Consider the following 18680-nt stretch of genomic DNA (forward strand, 5'->3'; position numbering starts at 1 on the left):
CTCCCACACCACAACATTTGACCGGAAATTTTATTGCCAAATCCGCCTTTATCCAATTAGTCGAAAGGAGCCAATTTGGGGGGATGCCTAGTGAAGACCCTCATTCTCATATGGAGACCTTTTGTGACTATTGTGATGCGATCTCTCAAACCGGTTTAACTCAAGACCAAATTCGATGGGTCTTATTTCCTTTTTCTCTAATTGGCACCGCGAAACAATGGTTGAAGGGCCTTGATAAGGCCACTCTCGGAATTGATTCTTGGAAAAAGTTGGCTCTAGCTTTCTACAAAAAATTCTACCCACCGGAAAAGACTAACATGCTAAGAGCTCAAATTACGGGTTTTAAGCAAAGGGATGAAGAATCTTTGTATGAAGCTTGGGAGCGGTTCAAGGGAATTTGTCGCTCATGTCCTCACCATGGACTTAGCGAGTGGTTCTTGGTACAACAATTTTGGAACGGTCTATATGAAGATTCAAGGAACATTCTCAACATGGGATCAAATGGAATGTTCACCGAAGTTGATGACAATCAAACTTGGAACAAAATTGAGGAAATGGCGGTCCATAACTCACAATATAGTAGACCTCGCAAGGCTACTAGTATAGAGGAGGAAAGCATGAAGTGGACTCCGTTACTCAATTGGGTGCTCAACTTAGTGCTCACATCGACACAATCAATTTAAAGTTCGAAAAAGCTATGGCTAGACTTGAAGAAGCCTCAAAATCACCAAAGCATCATGTTAATGCCATGACGGCATCTTCATCAATCCCAAGTGGGATATGTGAGAATTGTGGAACTTTGGGACATGACCAAAGTGAATGTAGGGGAACAAATGAACAAGTGAATGATTTCCAAGCATACAAGAGTGGTACCCCTTATTCCAACTATTACAATGAAAACACCAAATTCCATCCAAATCTCTCATACAAAAGCCAAAATGTTCAAAACCCTCAAACAACATACACCCCACCTCCCATGAGAAACCAAAATCAAAGACCCTTTTACAACCAAAACCAAGGTTACCAAAATCAAAATCCATACAATCAACAAAATGACCAACGTTTTGATGTTCAAAAAGCGGTCCTCCAAATGCAAAAGAATCAACAAGAATTTTTCACTCAAATGCAAAAATATAGTCAAGCAAAGGAAACCACCATCAACAACATTCTAGCTCACACCAAGATGTTGGAAACCCAATTGACTCAACTAGCATCTTCAATCTCACAAAGACAAAAGGGGCAATTACCACCTCAAAGTAATCCCCCTAGACATGAAACGGTTAGTGCCATTCACTTGAGAAGTGGTACAAGGTATGAAGCACCGAAGAAGCAAGTTGAGGATGAAGTTGTGGAAGCTAGTGATAAGGAAGAAATTGTGCAAAACTCTAAAGATGGAGAATCATCAAAAGAAGAAATTTCAAAGAAAAATGAAGACAAGGTCAATGAGAAGGAGCCCATTGTGATTAGACTTCCTTTTCCAAGTCGTCAAGCCAAGCCCAAATTTGATGACCAATTTGGAAAGTTTATGGAAATTGTGAAGAATTTGGAAGTATCAATTCCTTTCACGGAAATAATCAATCACGTGCCGTCCTATGCGAAATACATGAAAGACATTCTCACAAAGAAGAAGTCGATCCGGAAGCTTGAGACTATCGCCTTCACTAAGGTGAGTAGTGCAATACTTCAAGGGAGTTCACCTCCAAAACTCAAGGATCCGGGAAGCTTCTCAATACCGTGTACCATTGGCGACACCACGACCAACAAAGCCTTATGTGATCTAGGGGCTAGTGTGAGTGTTATGCCGTACTTGGTGAGTAAAAGGTTGGGGATGGGAGAGCTTAAATGCACCAATATCACACTCCAAATGGCCGATAGATCGACGAAGACACCATTAGGGATATGGGAAGATGTTCTCATACGAATTGGGAAGTTTTTCATCCCGGTGGACTTTGTCATTGTTGATATGGAGGAAGATTCCAACATTCCAATCATCCTAGGAAGACCTTTCTTACACACCGCGGGTGCGGTGATTGATGTAAAACATGGTGAGCTCACTCTAGAAGTGGGGGATGAGAGTATAACTTTTAACCTTGACAAAACTATGAGAGCTCCCCGTTTACATGAACCATATTTCATAATTGATCATTATAGTCGGAAGGATGATAGGAAGAAGTCGGAACTCCAATGGAAGAATAAAATTGAGGATGCTCCATTCTAAGAGCAAGAGAATTGTAGCAAAGAGAGCTTGCAAAGCTCACCAAAGTCAAGCAAGGAAGAAGATGGCCTTATTGGTCAAGAAAAGGAAATGGGAAAGTTGTCTCCATCAAATCAAGAGATTTTCAATGAACAACTTAATGAAGTTTGTGGTCTTTGGGACGATGAATTTGAAGGGATTTTTAATCCCTACATTGGTAATGCCATCGATCAAGACCGACAACAAGGGCCAAGGTCTATTGAAGACCTCTATCATGACAATGAACAAGCTTTTGATTACTTTTTCAAGGTGTTGAGCAACATCAACAACACCTTGAATATGCCCCCTTGACATCTCATCAAGAATGAGAGTTTGGTGGAGTCCTCCCTAAACCACCATTTGTAAATATTTCTAACTCCCTAACTTGCATTTCAATTCTTATATTGCATTTTTGTCATTTTTGGATTTTTTATACTTTGATCAAGATAATTATCATGTTTGAGAAAAGTGAGGGAGGGACTAATAATTTCAATTGTTGTGTAGTGCTTTAGCTTAGTGTGGGGATGGCAATTGCCTTGGCTATCCATGCCTTAGTAGTGCCCCCACAATGAAGAACACGAGATATGAAGAAGAATGGAAAAATGACAAGGGATATGCAAAGTACACGGATGGAACTGAATCCGGGTAAAAGGGGTCGAACCCGAGCGGTTTCAGGAGAATCCGCCCGTCTTCAGGCAATCAGGGCATATTGGGCAGAAGACGCCCGTCCATCATGAGCTGAATTTTTGAAATTTCTGATTGTCAACGAATCCGGGCGTCCTGCATTGAAATCCACCCGTCCTCAAAAAGACGCCCGCACTGAAGGGAAAGACGCCCGTCTTTCAAGCTAAGAAAACAAGAAAAATCCCTGTAAAGGAATCCGCCCGTCTTCTCTGAAAGACGCCCGTCCCGCATTTTCAAATCCGCCCGTCTTTGTTCGAATCCGCCCGTCTTTAGGCGAGAATTTCCCAACCCAGAACAGGCCGAATCCGGGCGTCCCGAGCAAAAACCGCCCGTCTTTCCCCTGTATTTCAAATTTTTCGGGTTCATTATAAACCCCCTCCCACATTCATTTCTTCATTCCTTTATTCATAACACTACCCATAAACCCCATAACTCCAAAACCCTCATCCTCTCCATCACAAAAACAAGATTCCTCAACAACATTCACCAAAATCAAATCACAACATCCTTTTAACAACAAATCAATCACTCCTCTTTCAATAAAAATCAAAACTAAGCACAAAATCTTCAACCTTTGAGTCGATTTTTGAATTCATAAAGGCAAAGCCTTTCATCTTTAAATCGATTTGGGTGCACTAGAAATTGAAGATTTTTCACTCTTTTCTTGGTTTATTCATCAATGGTAAGGACTAAGGGAGCAACAAAAGCAACAAAGGCAAAGGCACTCTCATCAAGACAAAAGAGTCTTCAAGCAAAGAAAGCATTGGCTATGGTGGTAGCTAACCCAAACTTGGAAGTGCAACAAGAACAACCTCCCATGGAAGTGTAGACACCTCGTTTCTGCACCCCTCGCAAGCCACCCGGTGTTGATTGGGCCGCATGTTTGGTACGCGGAACGATTTGTGACAGTTCGTAAGATTATCGTCAAGTGATTGCTCAAATATTAATGACAACCTCTTAAATGTCATCTACGTCCCGATACGGTCGTTTTGGCAGTAATTAGAGTACATTCGGAGTCCGGGTCAAAAACTGTCTCCATTTTCTGATAACTGTTAAATCCCGAGTCAGAATGTTCTGGAATGTTCCGGATATTTCTATTCCATATTTCTCAAATTTTATCTTTTGGCAAATAATATCCCGTAATATTTACATAAGATATTAAAGATAGTCGAATTAATTCCGTCCTACCATAACTTAAACACGGAAATCTTTCTTAAGCAGGAGGAAACCTCCTGGGAATAGACGCAGCAGGTGCTGCGCCTCTTCCAAGAGACGCAGTGGCTGCTGCGCCTCTTCCCAGGCCCTTCTTTGCATGATTTACGTATCTTTTACGTATCTTTCCGAGATTCACTTCCAAAGAGTCTCCGAAACCCTATTTCTTCACGTGATTAGTATAAATAGGAGCTTTCGTTCCTCATATTTCTCACGCGAGTGTCCGCCCTTCTCTTCTCCCTTTGCATTCTAGACTTCGTTCTTACTAATTGGCGCCTACGTGCTTGGACTTCCGACCACGTAAGCTCGGATCTTTCCGGGTACCAGCCTCTCCGTTGCATGACCGACCAATTTGACCACTACACTCAATCAATCTAATTAATCAACTTGTTAAATCGTTTTCCTCTTTCGAGGGCACTCTTTTCTTGCATTCGCGTCGAGCATCACTAATCGATCTTCTTAGTTCATCTCGTTCCGTCAACATGTAAGTCTGAGGGTGTATTAATCTCTCTTTTATTTATTGTATTTTAATTATTGTATAACAATTGTAAGGTTTATGTCGAAAGTACCTCATTAAAACCGATTTCTAAAACCGTCTTTAAAACCTTTTTGCGGATTTCCGGTAGATAGACGTCGAGAAAAGACGCAGCAAAATCGCGCCTCTTCGAAGGAGCGCAGCGCCTGCTGCGCCTCTTCGTGAGGCTGCCGCAGTTCCTGCTTCTTTTCTTCTTCCTCCGTCCTCTGTAATTCGTATCAAATTTATTTCTTTTGTTTTATTCGTCTGTTAATTCGTTCACATGATAGTTTAATAATTCATATGTATATTAACCATCATCATTAACATGTTTAAATCGTCGTAAATCCGACTCAAATCCCAAATAATCAATATTTGCGGGTTTTCGTCATTAAATTCAATTCGAGTTTTAGGGATTCAATTCGTTCATGTTGAGTTTCTGGGATTCATCGTTGGTATATTTTCACCTGTTTGTTCATTAATCCGTCGTCATTCATCATGTTTAGTCTAATTCGTTTAGTTAGTTAGTTTAGTTAATCATTCATTAACATCGACCCTTCGCATAATTAATCCGTCTTGTTTCCGTCTCATCCATGTTTTACTGTTTTATGACCTCAATCATATGTAAATAATTCATTAATCACCTTCATCCGAGTCTAATATCGTGATCAATCCTTAAAATTAACAAATAACATTAACGGTTTTGCGATTCTACAGCGAGAACTCACCCTTGGAACAGACGCAAAGAATCTGCTGCGCTGTTCCAGGGTGAATTCGTCCCCGAACCCCTTTTACGCCTTGACCTAGTTTAATTAGCTACGTATTAATCAACTAATATCTGTATTATCACCTTCTGATCTGTCGTGTTTTATTCTTATTTCTTTTCCTCAAATTATCCGTTTTAAAGGTATTTCCGACATAAATCGCCTATTCCAATGTAATTATTGTAATTTATATTTATTATTATTGTATTTCATATCATTTGTATGTCTTCACATGTAAATGAACCTTAAATCCCAACTTCGACATTAATTGTTTGCTAATTACATGTCAACCGACTTAGTCTAATTCTCACATGCTAGGATTAATCTATGGATGTTGCATTGCATGCATATAGCCGACGATATATCAAGTACGAATAACTTCCCTAATCATTAGTAGAGGCCGCTATCGAGGCGGGCGGGATTAGGTGTTCGATCAAAAGAGCTTCCTAATACGTACCCTCACCCCTTACTCCAGATCTCCGTGAGCACCCGTGTTCATTGGCATCCACGAGAGTCATTCTAGACATAGAATGCTAAGGGTAACGATTGCTTAGTGTTCATGTCACTACTTTGTGTCTTGACATGACACGAGGTATTCGAACGGTTCCAATTTCCCATAAAAATTGGTGGCGACTCCTTACAAAATGCAAACGCTTGTTTTCGAGCCCCTTCACCAAGCGCCCCGTGGGCGGCCCGCTGTCCACGGTTTGGCGACTCATTGGGGGAATATACACTTACGTGTAGCTAAGGGTGAAACTTGAACAAGGTTAGGGAATAAGTTTGTACAAGACAATTGTCGGTTTTCATAACTCGGTCTTCCTAGACCGTTTAATTCGGCCTTCCTAGGCCCAACCCAACCCATTCGACCAATCGTCCCGTCTAAACGGTCCTAATTCTTATTTGGGCCTAAAGATGGATAGCGATTGACGTCATCCATACCATGATGCTTACTCTTGTTTGTATCAAGGGCCTTCACTACTTGAGGAAATGGACTAGGAATCGGCCTTACTCTTGTTTGGCACGAGCCTCTCCACAGACTTCGGGTTTGATGGTTCGGTATGGCAACCCACCCTTTAAACCAAAACCCTTCTAAATGCACTCAGCATCCTGTTATAATGCTTGTATAAATATGTAAACCTTACGTGATCACCATTTCAAAACAAATCATGACGAATTTTCAAAAATCAAAACCCAATTTCAATCAAGAATTTCGAAATAGGGCCTTTAATTAGCACAAAATCCGGTCAAAACTCTGTCCGTTTGTCGTGTCAAAATTCGGGCCACAAGCCCATTTCAAACCTCACTTCGAGTCCACTCCTACAACTACACTACAGTTGACTAGGACACACATTTTCAAAGACCTTGTCTTTCTTCAAAACTCACTCAACACAAGTGGCACACACCCACTTCACGAGTCAAAACTTTTCCTCTTTTAGCAAGTGTGATAGAATGGTCGATCGTGTTTTGATTCGTCGCCGATCTCTTATCCAGTTTCCAAGATGCCCGGATCAAGTGATGATACGAACCTCCAGCAAATTCAAGAAAGTAATGATCGAATCCTAGCCGCGATAGCCCAAATGCAAATTACCCAGAACCAAACCTATGACCGCCTTGAGCTCATCGAAGGCCGTATCTTTGATGTAGAGGGAAGGTTGCCTCCCCTCAAAAGTGAAGTACTACGCTTTTCCGATGACGAGTCTAAAGACGAGAATCCTATCATAGGGACGACTGCAGCTGAGAAAAGACTCCAATACCTAGAGGAGCAATTGATGTACCTTAAGGGGGATGACATTTATAGGGAAAACAATCGCAAGTATGAGGCCGTCAATTCCAAGTTGCCAACTAACTTTAGCATGACGGATATCCCTAAGTTCAAGGGACACGAGAATCCTTTGAACCACATCCGAGCTTTCAAGGACTACATGTCTATCAAAGGCATCAAACCCGAGATATTCTTAAGGATCTTTCCTTCATCTCTCGACACCATCCCGAAGCAATGGTTCTACACTTTAGATAACAAGAAGGTCACTACTTGGGAAGATGCCGCAATCGAGTTCTCAAAGCAATATGCGGATAATGCCGAAATCCAAGTCAATATGCGTACTCTAGAGGTTCTTACCCAAAATGACAAGGAAGGATTCACCGACTTCCTAAGTAGGTGGAGGAAGACTAGTACTCAACTAGTTGAACGCCCGGATGAGGCTACTCTTGTAGAAAAGTTTGTGGACAATCTCAAGCCCATATATGCCAACCATTTGAGATATCAAAACATCAAGACCTTCAAGGACTTAACTGTACTAGGGACACGAATTGAAGACGACATCCGTAAAGGACTCTTGTCCAAAACGGTAGGTCGAGGATACCAAGGGTCCACGAGTCGTTCATACGGCTCTACTAGCAAGACCGACGAAGTTAACCTTCTCGAGCCATCCAAGAAAACTAGCCCACCAAGGAAGTTCACAAACCTTGGAGATACGTACTCCAACGCTCTAAAAAGACTAATGAAGCAAGGTAAACTCCAACCCATTGGGCCTACTCCCGAACCTGAAAGGAAGTCCAAATTCTGGGATGAAAATTCCTACTGTGAATACCATAGGGGCAAAGGGCATGACACAGAAAAATGCTACAAGTTGAAACACGTGCTTCAGGATATGATTGAAGATGGTCGACTTCCAATCCCACCGGGTGGCAAGCCCAACAACACTGAGAATCCTCTTGGAGTTCTAGTGATTACAAGTGACGAATCTACCTTAGATTGCTCACACCTCATCTCTCCCACCGAAAACGAAATCCATGCAATTGAGAAAGAAAAGCTCTACTCTACCATCTCCCCTACCATTTCCGACTTCATCGCATGGGCAAGGAGTGTAGATAGGCAAGTGTGGGAACTAGAAAACATGGTAATAGTCTTACGCAATCCCAATGCAACACCTAAAGAACGCATACCATTGATCTTCTCTCCAAATACCACTATGCAAGAAGTAGTCACCGTGGTCGATAAACTAGTCAATCAAATCATACGACTAGAAAGCGATATCATGAGAATGAGGGAACTAGCTGCAGTTAATGGGGTTTGGGCCGATGACGACGAGGACGAGTATCTCATCGAAAACTCCTTAGTCAAAGAAATAGTCCAAAATGGTGAAGACCAAGATGTGGATCACCTAACTCGCTCGGGTCGTCCATACCAAAGCACTACTCAAAACGGTCCAACCAATGTCATCACACCAAATGACAACGAAGACGACCCCACTGATCATTTGCTCAAGCAATTACAAAGAACCAAGGCTGATCTTTCAGTCTGGCAACTAGTGGCAAGCTCCTTTCCGCATCGCCAAGCTTTACTGCAAGCTTTGGCCAAATTAAATGTAGCACATAACTCTACTCCTGAAGATGTAGTCAACTTGGTCTTCCAAGAATCACCCAAGCTAAGTAATCCTATTACTTTCTCAGACGAAGACTTGCCACCTTTCGGCGCTAGTCACAACCCTGCTCTATACATCACCGTCATTTGTCTAAAGAAGAATGTGCCAATGACTTTGGTAGATGATGGCTCCGCGGTCAACGTCATACCCCTCAAAACGGCATACAAACTAGGCATGAAAGAGTCGGATTGGACTCCCACAAATCAAGGTGTACGTGCATATGACGGTACACGACGAAAAGTGGTTGGACTTGCTAGCCTAACCATAGCAACGGGACCAATCGAACGAAAGGTTAACTTCCAAATAGTGGACATCGAAGCTTCATTCAACATACTTCTGGGAAGGCCTTGGATTCATGCTTCCAAAGCAGTAACATCCACCCTTCATCAAAAGATCAAGATCCCACTGAATGGCAAAGTTGTGACGATCACTTCGTCACCCATCAAGGCCATAATCGAGAAGCAATCAAATAATCAAGTCCTTGCGGATCCCATATACGAACTTGGGGGCTTCCAAAGTGTCAATGTCATAGAAAGTGAGTTGGCACCCTTATACTATAATCCCTACTCTAACTTGGTGGTCAACCACATACCAAAAATCGGGATACTTCCCTGGAATGCCTTTGAACCCGATTCGGAAGAACACCTTCGCGCCATACAAGAAAGGCAACTCATCGAGAATACCACTTGGACTAGGGTACAAACCCACAACAGAAGAAGTTCTCGAAATGCTTGCCCAAGTCCAAAATCGCAAGTATGTAGGAGTCCAAATGTGGCCATATCTCCCTACCTTGAATGGATACTTCGTTCAAGAAGGAAGTTCGGAACTCTTTCATGGATTTCCCGAACCTTGGCATTACCTCGAGAGGAAATTAGCCGGAATCGAGATCTTTCACGATTGCTACTTCATCCCTCCAGAAACGGTTCCTACCGTCAAAACCCGTCAAGCACCTTGCTTAGACGAGCAAGCTGTTAGCCTTTTGTTTGGAGAGGACCGATTTGTTAAGGCCGCGCAGGATGAGATCATTACTACGATACTTCAAGACGATCGCTTCAACCCCACCGCATTGATCACAGAAATCGACACAAAGCAGCAGAAAGGATGGAGAAAATCAATCAAATGGACCAACAATCAAGGAAGACTCTTCAAGCTCACCTTTGGAGAAGGAGAGATGTTCAAAGGAGAACCAGAAGACGACGAGTTCGAATCGGAATCGAGTCGGAGTCGAGTCGAGTCGAGTCTAGAGAAGTCATTAGAGAGTCTACTCTGTCGTCATCCCCACTCCCTTCGTTTCTCCTAGCTTATTTTCAAGTAGCCACAGTAGTTCGGGAAATGCCCCATTATCGTCCCTTTACCGCCACCGACCATGGATCGGTTGGCTTCTTTGTTTCACTTTACTCGAATCTTAATATGAATAAATCGGGTTCTCGCTTACTCTTCGCGTTATCTTGAGTGCAATTCTGTTTATGATGATGCGAGGATGACCAAGACCCGGACTTGACCAAAATACCTCCCTACGTAGCCAAAGAAATACTACGGGAAAGGGAAGGGGGACCGAATTGAGGACACCGAACCCATCAATGTAGGAACCGAACTAGAACCCAAAGAACTTAGGATAGGGACTACCTTGAGCTCTACCGAACGGGCCGACCTCATAGACCTCCTAAATGAATTCAAAGACGTCTTCGCTTGGTCCTACAAAGACATGCCAGGGATCGACAGGGATATCGCCGAACATAGGATTCCGATTAAGCCAGGTTTCAAACCCGTGAAACGAAGCTTGACGAATGAGAACAGAGTGGGCTCTAAAGATTAAGGAAGAAGTTGACAAACAATTCAAAGCCGGGTTCATCAAAGTTTCCGAGTATTCTGACTGGGTAGATAACATAGTACCCGTACCCAAAAAGGACGGGAGAATCCGAGTTTGTGTTGACTTTAGGGATTTGAACAAAGCGAGTCCAAAAGATGACTTCCCTCTACCTCACATCGACATATTAGTGGACAATACTGCAGACCACGCATTACTATCCTTCATGGATGGATATGCGGGTTATAACCAAATCAAAATGGCCATGGAAGACATGCATAAGACTGCGTTCGTCACCCAATGGGGAACCTATTGCTATACTGAGAATGCCGTTCGGATTGATCAACGCGGAGCTACATACCAACGCACCGCGACTACACTCCTACATGACATGACGCACAAAGAAGTTGAGGTATATGTAGATGACATGATCGTCAAATCCAAGGAGAGAGAGGGACATATTGCGAACCTTCGCAAGTTCTTCGCAAGGCTACGGAAGTACAACATGAGACTCAATCCTCAGAAATGCACATTTGGGGTAACGTCTGGCAAACTCCTAGGATACGTCGTTAGCCAACGAGGTATAGAAATAGATCCTTCCAAAATCAAAGCTCTGATCGAAATGCCACAACCTCAAACAAAAAAAGAAGTCAGAGGATTCCTGGGAAAAGTTCAATACATAAGTCGATTCATATCGAAACTTACGATGATTTGCGAGCCTATCTTCAAGAAACTCAAGAAAACAGACCACACCATGTGGGATGATGATTGTCAAAAGGCGTTCGACCGAATCAAGGAGATATTGGCTAAACCACCAGTGCTCATGCCACCACAACAAGATCAACCTCTTGGTTTGTATCTCACGGTAACCGAAACCGCCATGGGTGCCATGCTAGCTCAAACCGTAGGAAGTGAAGAAAGAGCTATTTACTATCTAAGTAAGAAGTTCTTGGAATACGAGTGCAAATACTCACAACTCGAAAAGACATGCCTCGCTCTTGTGTGGGCAACGAAGAAGCTACGTCACTACATGCTTAGCTACTCTGTCAAGATATTCTCCAAAATGGATCCAGTCAAATACCCCTTCGAGAAACCCGTTCTCAACGGACGTCTGGCAAGATGGACCATGATGCTCTCAGAATTTGACCTCAAATATGTGCCACTGAAAGTTATAAAGGGTCGCGCCGTCGCCGAATTCTTCGCAGAAAATCCCATCAACGACGCACAAACCATAGATACTTGGTCATTCCCCGACGAGGATATACTTCAAACAGATGTAGACTCCTGGGATCTATACTTCGATGGAGCATCAAACCTGAGAGGATTTGGGATAGGAGTGTTGCTCATTTCTCCTGAAGGTGAGCATACACCGATCGCTGTCAAACTCGACTTCGAGGTGACAAACAACGCCGCAGAATATGAAGCTTGCCTCATTGGACTACAAGCGGCAGTAAGCTTAGGCATCAAAAACCTCCGAGTGCACGGGGATTCGTCACTAATCATCAACCAAGTTACGGGATCCTGGAAAATCCGAAGTGAAAGCCTAGCACCCTATCAGGCTAGGATAGACCAAGTCGCTCAATTCTTTGATCACGTAACCTACTTACACCTACCTCGAGAAGAAAATCAATTTGCAGACGCTCTTGCGAAACTTGCATCTTTGATAAACATGCCAGATTACATGATGGAAATGCCCTTGTGTATCGAACGACGGTCGGAGCCGGCTTATGTCCATCAAATTACCGATGAAGAAGAAATCGCACAGGAACCCTGGTTCCAAGCAATCCTGAACTTCAAGCTTAATGGTACCTATCCACCAGATATGGACAAGAGGGGACAACGAGCTATACGCCTATTGTCTTCACAATACGTTCTCATGCAAGGAGAATTGTACAAAAGAACACCTCTTGGTGTAGTCCTACGTTGCCTTGATCATTCACAGGCACGAAAAGTGATGGAAGAAGTCCACGACGGAGAATGCGGTCCTCACATGAGTGGACCTATGATGGCAAAGAAAATCACACGTCTAGGGTACTATTGGACCACAATGGAATCGGATTGCATCAAATATGTGAGACATTGCCACAACTGTCAAATCTTCGGGAACGTACAACATGTCCCTCCTTCGTTGCTCTATACGATGACATCTCCTTGGCCATTCTCCGCATGGGGAATTGACATAATTGGGAAAATAACCCCAGCCGGAACAGGAGGTCACTGTTTCATCCTAGTAGCAATTGACTACTTCACCAAGTGGGTAGAAGCGGCTTCCTACACCGCTCTTACGGCCAAAAATGTAGCCAAATTCATACAAAATAACATCATCTGCCGATATGGTTGCCCACATGAGATCATTAGCGATAATGGGTCCCACTTTCAAGCCGAAGCAGAGCAATTGCTAGCCAAATACAAGATTAAGCATCACCACTCATCGCCCTATAGACCACAGACTAACGGCGCGGTAGAAGCGTCTAACAAAAATGTCGTCACGATCCTCAAGAAAATGACTGACAATTATAGAGATTGGCCAAGCAAAATACCCTTCGCTTTGTGGGGGTATCGAACATCCGTCAGGACACCCACTGGGGCTACTCCTTTCTATTTGACTTATGGCATGGAAGCCGTACAACCAGTCGAGCTAGAAATACCATCCTTGCGTATTCTGCTAGAAAGTCAAATCCCGGAAGTCGATTGGAAAAGGGATAGATATGAAGAACTCATCCTCCTGGATGAACGTAGGCTTCGTGCCTTACATAATGTCCAAACATATCAAGCACGTATCAAACGAGCTTTCAACAAAAGGGTTAGGCCAAGAAACATCAAAGAAGGAGATTTAGTTCTCAAATCGGTTAGAGCTCTTTTACCCGTCGACCCAAGGGGAAAATTCAAACCTAACTGGGCCGGACCATATCTAGTCAAATCCATACTCCCAGGAGGCGCGGTTAGAATCACAGACCTAGATGGGAATGAGTTTTCAAACCCCACAAATCTCGACCAACTGAAACGATACTATGCCTAGAATAGGAACAAAAACGCGCCTCGCGTAAACCTAAGTGTCGCTCTTGTGGCACTAAATAAGCGGCCCCTGGCCCATTTGAATGTCACTATGCTCTTGCATCTTGGCAAACTTGTCATCCTCATATCGTCAAACAAACTAAATTCGCACCTCCCGAGTAAGCAAAAGCTCATGCTTATTTTCTATGTTCATTACAAGCTCTTGCTTCGAACAATTATTCTTTTACATTTACTCGAACTACGCGCAAGGGTTTGATTTCGCTTTTTTTAAGTGAATACGTAGGCAATCCTTCACGGGATTCAACCCACCATTATATTTAAAATGTAAATAGAAGGACATTTGCATTGCATTTGAAATTCGACAAGAATAATTAAAGAAAATCACAACGGTTTCATAACCACTTAACCTTTTTATTTCATTCAATTTCTAATAATAATAATACGACAAATAATAAAAATAGATTAGGCTAGGATTCTAAAAATCCCTCCTTTCTTATTACAACAATAATAATAATAATCAAATAATAAATAAGACTTGGGCTATTCCTCCATCTTTCCCTTGCCCTTGTCGTTCTTGTCATATTTCTTGTCACGACCTCGAGCCGGGCGCTCTTGCACCACTTCAGACCTAATCACCAACGGTCTTTCTCGAGGCCTGACTCTTCCATTCTTGCCAACCACCATCTCTGCGACAGGAGTAATCTTCGATTTCTTCGAAGGATGAATGACTTGAAACCCGGCTTCTTCTTCTCCTTCAGTCAGATGCTTCTCCTTCTCTTTCTCTCCCTCGCGCACCTTGTAGTCAACGGGCTCGCGCTTCCTCAGTCTTTCGCGCTCTTCCGAAGTTGCAGCCTTCCTCCACCTCAGATAAGAGTCCGACACCCACAAGGCATTGGAGGAGAAGTTCAAGAACCACATGTTTCTTTGGGCCCACTTCATAGCCCACTCTCTTCGGCTCTCTGTAGTAAGCGCCATAGCAGTCTGCGGAACGGTGTCAAGCCTAGGAATCATCTGCTTCAACCCAACTTGCCTCATCAATCTCTCAGGGAAGATGCATATCATAAACTCCAATCCAGGAATGCGCACGGACCTAGTGGGATCCAAAGAAGACACTCCAAAGTGATGACTTGAGGTGCCACCACGGAACGACCCACCCGATCGGCGGGCCATCATCATTCTTGACTTGTCCTTCCAATAGTCGCAGACCGGGTGAAGTCCACCATGTACAGCCGTGTCCTCATCGAAATCATGCGGGCATGATAGGAAAGTGCATGAACCGGGGGCTCGGCAATGGAGCCGTTCCATAAGCCAAACCTACCAAAAAACAGGCATTAGACATCAAAAAAAAAAAAAAAAAAAAAAAAAAAAAAAAGAAGAAAAAAAAAAAAAAAAAAAGAAAGAAAGATGTCTTTTACCTGCAAAATAACGGGACTTCCCAAGAACGGCAGATCACGGTTGGATTTCCTATTATCCAAACCCAAAATGATCTCCCCTAGGCATAGACAAGCTGGGCTCCTGCGCAGCTCCATTTGCTCAATAAGGCCCAGAAGACGAGGATCGCCTCTCAAATCTTCATCAACATGTCCCTGAAAGACATACACATGCAAAGAACGAAGCCAAACGCCCTCCTCCCCGGCAACATAAGAAACAGTAGGGTCGGCCCTGTTGATGAATCGGTCTATAAAATCTAGCATCCTCACGCCTTTCGGGGTAACTAAGCGATCCACCTCAAGTCTAGTAAGTCCAAGCAAATCTCTGAACTTACTCTTATACCCTTGAGCAGTAGAAGGGATGGCAGGTAAATATTCGGGGTCCCACCCGCCAATAGCAAACAATTTTCCTCAGGAAAAGGACAAATATCACCTCCCGGGAACGCAAAAACATGATAATTTGGGTCCCAGTAATCAAGGCAAGCATCCAAGAACGGTTTTACAACCTTAATGAGTTTCAAACTCAATAAAGACCCAAGGTTATAAGCACCCATATCATGTTTCTCAATGTTCGAAAACTCATTAGTCCATTCCTTCAAGCGAATCTCCAAAGTATTCATGATGATAATTTTCTCTTGAAAATTTATTGGGAGTTTTTATGTGTGAATCGACGAAGAAGAGACGGAAGAATTATATGATTTAAAGCTTCGTCGACGCTTCTATATATACTAATTCTTTGTTTCCAAAAATCCGTCGAACCGCACGCTTGGGAACAAGGCGCGGCACCGCTTTGCGCCTCTTCAAAGGGACGCGGCTCATGCTGCGCCTCTTCCCCACTCCCTCACTTCGTGATTTCCGCGTTTGGATCTTTCCTAATTCTATAAACGAATAATTTCCTATTCCTACGGGATTTTATTTTGGTAAATCCGAGAAATTTACCATGCTTCAGGTTTCCTTAATCCGCGGACGCGCATTTCGAGGCGACATCGACATTTTCCGCCATTTTTCTCACACTTTTATATTTAGTTTTCATTTTAATTCTTTTTTATTTCAACATTTACTTAGTCATTTCATTTTCTTAATTTCTATTTTTTCCATTTTCTAACTTATAGATTTCTCTTTTTCTTTTTTTTCGGGGGTAACCCTCCCTACCGTCCGGTCATTTCCGACAAAATTTTTGCATTTTTCACGTCCTTTCGAGTCTCATTTTGCACTAATTAAAGGCCTTATGTGTATATAAAAATGTATGTGTTACGTGATTTTCTATATAAATTCCGGCAGCATGACGGCATAAACCGTTGTCTACCAAACCTGTTCAAAAGCTAACCTGCAGGTACAAACAACACCACCCAGCAGCAAAAGGCACTCAGGCCATCGTATATACAACAAAAAAGCAAATATACAAGCAAACTGGGGGCTTCGCCCCAAACAAGTCCAAATGTACAACTGGGGGCTTCGCCCCAAACAAGTCCAAATGTACAACTGGGGGCTTCGCCCCAAACAAGTCCAAATCCAAGTAAACTGGGGGCTTGCGCCCCAAAACAAGTCCAAAAATGTTTCAAAAACGGATGTCCAAATGTACACAAAAGCTACTGCTGGGCACCCTCCAGCTCGGCAACCCTCGCCATAAGAGCGGCAATCTCGGCATCCCGAAACTCGAGCTCCCTCGACAAACGAGCCGTCTCCTCCCGAGACTGGGTCAACTCTCGCTCCAGCTCACGATCGGCCTGTGAACAGCAATAAATTGACTCATGTCAATCAACTCAATCAAAAGGGGAGATAATCAAAAATCAAAAGAAGTCAAGTGAGGTTCATACCTGACGACCCCGACCGCCGACGAGTGCCTCGATGGCCGTAGCTCGTAGCCGGTTGGCCACCCTCCATAGTGCCACGAACCGGGACGGCGCAACCTGCATTTTCAAAAAGTAATTCTCAGCAAAATTGAACAAATTCAATCAAATGTGTTCTTACACGAAAACTATGCAAAATGGGAACTCACCCTCCGAATCAGATGCTGCCAATCATCTAGGCCAGCATTCGTCACAGCCACGTCAAAGTCACGCAGCTCGGAGATCGTCGTCCTCCCAGTAGCGTCAGTGTACTCAAGGGTCTCGGGGTACTCTGGGGGCTCGATGCCCGCCGCCTCAACCTCCTGCAAAGACAAATGGCCCTCGTTAATCGATGATCTTTCGTCGCAATTCTCGAAAATCAAAATCCAACAAGAAAACAAAAGATACTCACCACTACCGGCCAATACGCCAACCTCCCGTAAAGGAACGCCGAGTAATCCTCGTCAGGGAGAAGAAGGTCGTCGCCACTAGCACCAGCCAAGTCCGCCTCCCTCTCGGCCTCGAAGGCTCCCTAAACATCGTCTAGGAGGATCGATGGGAACCGTCAACGCGCCCGAAAGCACTGACGAGCTAACCGCTCGCCCAGATACCACACAGGACCCATCGACGTCCACAACAGCAGCCGACTCGAGCTCCTAGGTCGAAGGACCTCAGCGACAAAAGGAGGCGCTCCAGCGTACTCCGCCCAAGGTCTGGGCACCCACTGCGGCAATATAAAGGCAAAGGTTATTCCTATGATCAATTTAAAACAAAGTATGAGAAGGTGTGAATGAATACAAATGGGATACTCACGCTGCTCAGCTGAAGAGCGTTCACATCCCGCCGGTAGACATTGTGAGAAGAACGCTTGCTCTTCGTCCGGCACATGACCCAATCCCTCACCACGGGATAGGCCCTCTCCAACGGCTCCGTCCTCTTGGGCGCGAGGTCCGGAAAGTAAGAGTACACCCACGCCTGTAAAACAGAATAGTCAATGACGATCTTTCGATCTTTGATAAAAGAAAGGAATTTACTTTGGTCTAAAGGAAGGTTCATACCTCCAACAAGAGCCTGTGTCCGACGGCGCCAGGAGAAGTCCCCTTCTCCATCAACTCCGGACGAACCATGGCCCTCATAAAGCGGATGAGGACCGCAAAACCAGTGATGACCCGGTCCCAACGCCCTAGGGAACTCAGTCGAAAGAAAGGGGAGAAGCTTCGACGTGACCTCTCACCCTTGTCTCCGAGGTAAATCGAAGACAAGAACCACCAAAGCCACAGACGAGCCCCTCGCTCACCGGCTGTACAAGGAGGAGGAGCCGTCTCCCTCCCATCGATCACCACCGATGCCGGGGTCTTCCCCGCAAAGTAATCTCGAACGTAGGTACTGGGTACCAAACCCGGCACCGCAACAGCCTTCGGCGACAGGTTCCAGCCGATCAACCTCCTCGCCTCGGCCGAATCCGCCCTCATGCCAGTCTCCGGCCACACCATCTCCTCAGTCCCGCACGGCAGACCAGAAATCATGCCGTAGTCCTCCAAAGTGACTCCCACCTCACCAAAAGGCAAGTGAAACGTGGAAGTCGTATCCCAAAATCGATCCAAGAAAGCGCGGACCAGGCTAAGGTTGGCCCGCAACTTCCTCTTCACGATATCCCTCCAGACTTGAACCAGAGGACCAAACGCTCCACGCTCGATCATGGCTCTCTCCTCCGCCGACAGCCGCTCGTAGTGCTCCATCGCTGTCGTATACCCCGAGAACGACCGG

The 18680-nt window shown here is 44.3% G+C and overlaps 1 non-coding gene across 1 annotated transcript; it reads right to left on the reverse strand.

Annotated features, from left to right (window-relative positions):
* Window positions 1-317: 317 nt before the first annotated feature.
* LOC141650528 (small nucleolar RNA R71) lies at window positions 318-424 on the reverse strand. The gene has a single exon (XR_012546554.1). It is a non-coding gene; the product is annotated as a small nucleolar RNA R71 (small nucleolar RNA).
* Window positions 425-18680: the final 18256 nt, after the last annotated feature.

The sequence above is a fragment of the Silene latifolia genome, chromosome 3 (assembly GCF_048544455.1).
Source record: "Silene latifolia isolate original U9 population chromosome 3, ASM4854445v1, whole genome shotgun sequence".
NCBI classification, from domain to species: Eukaryota; Viridiplantae; Streptophyta; class Magnoliopsida; order Caryophyllales; family Caryophyllaceae; genus Silene; species Silene latifolia.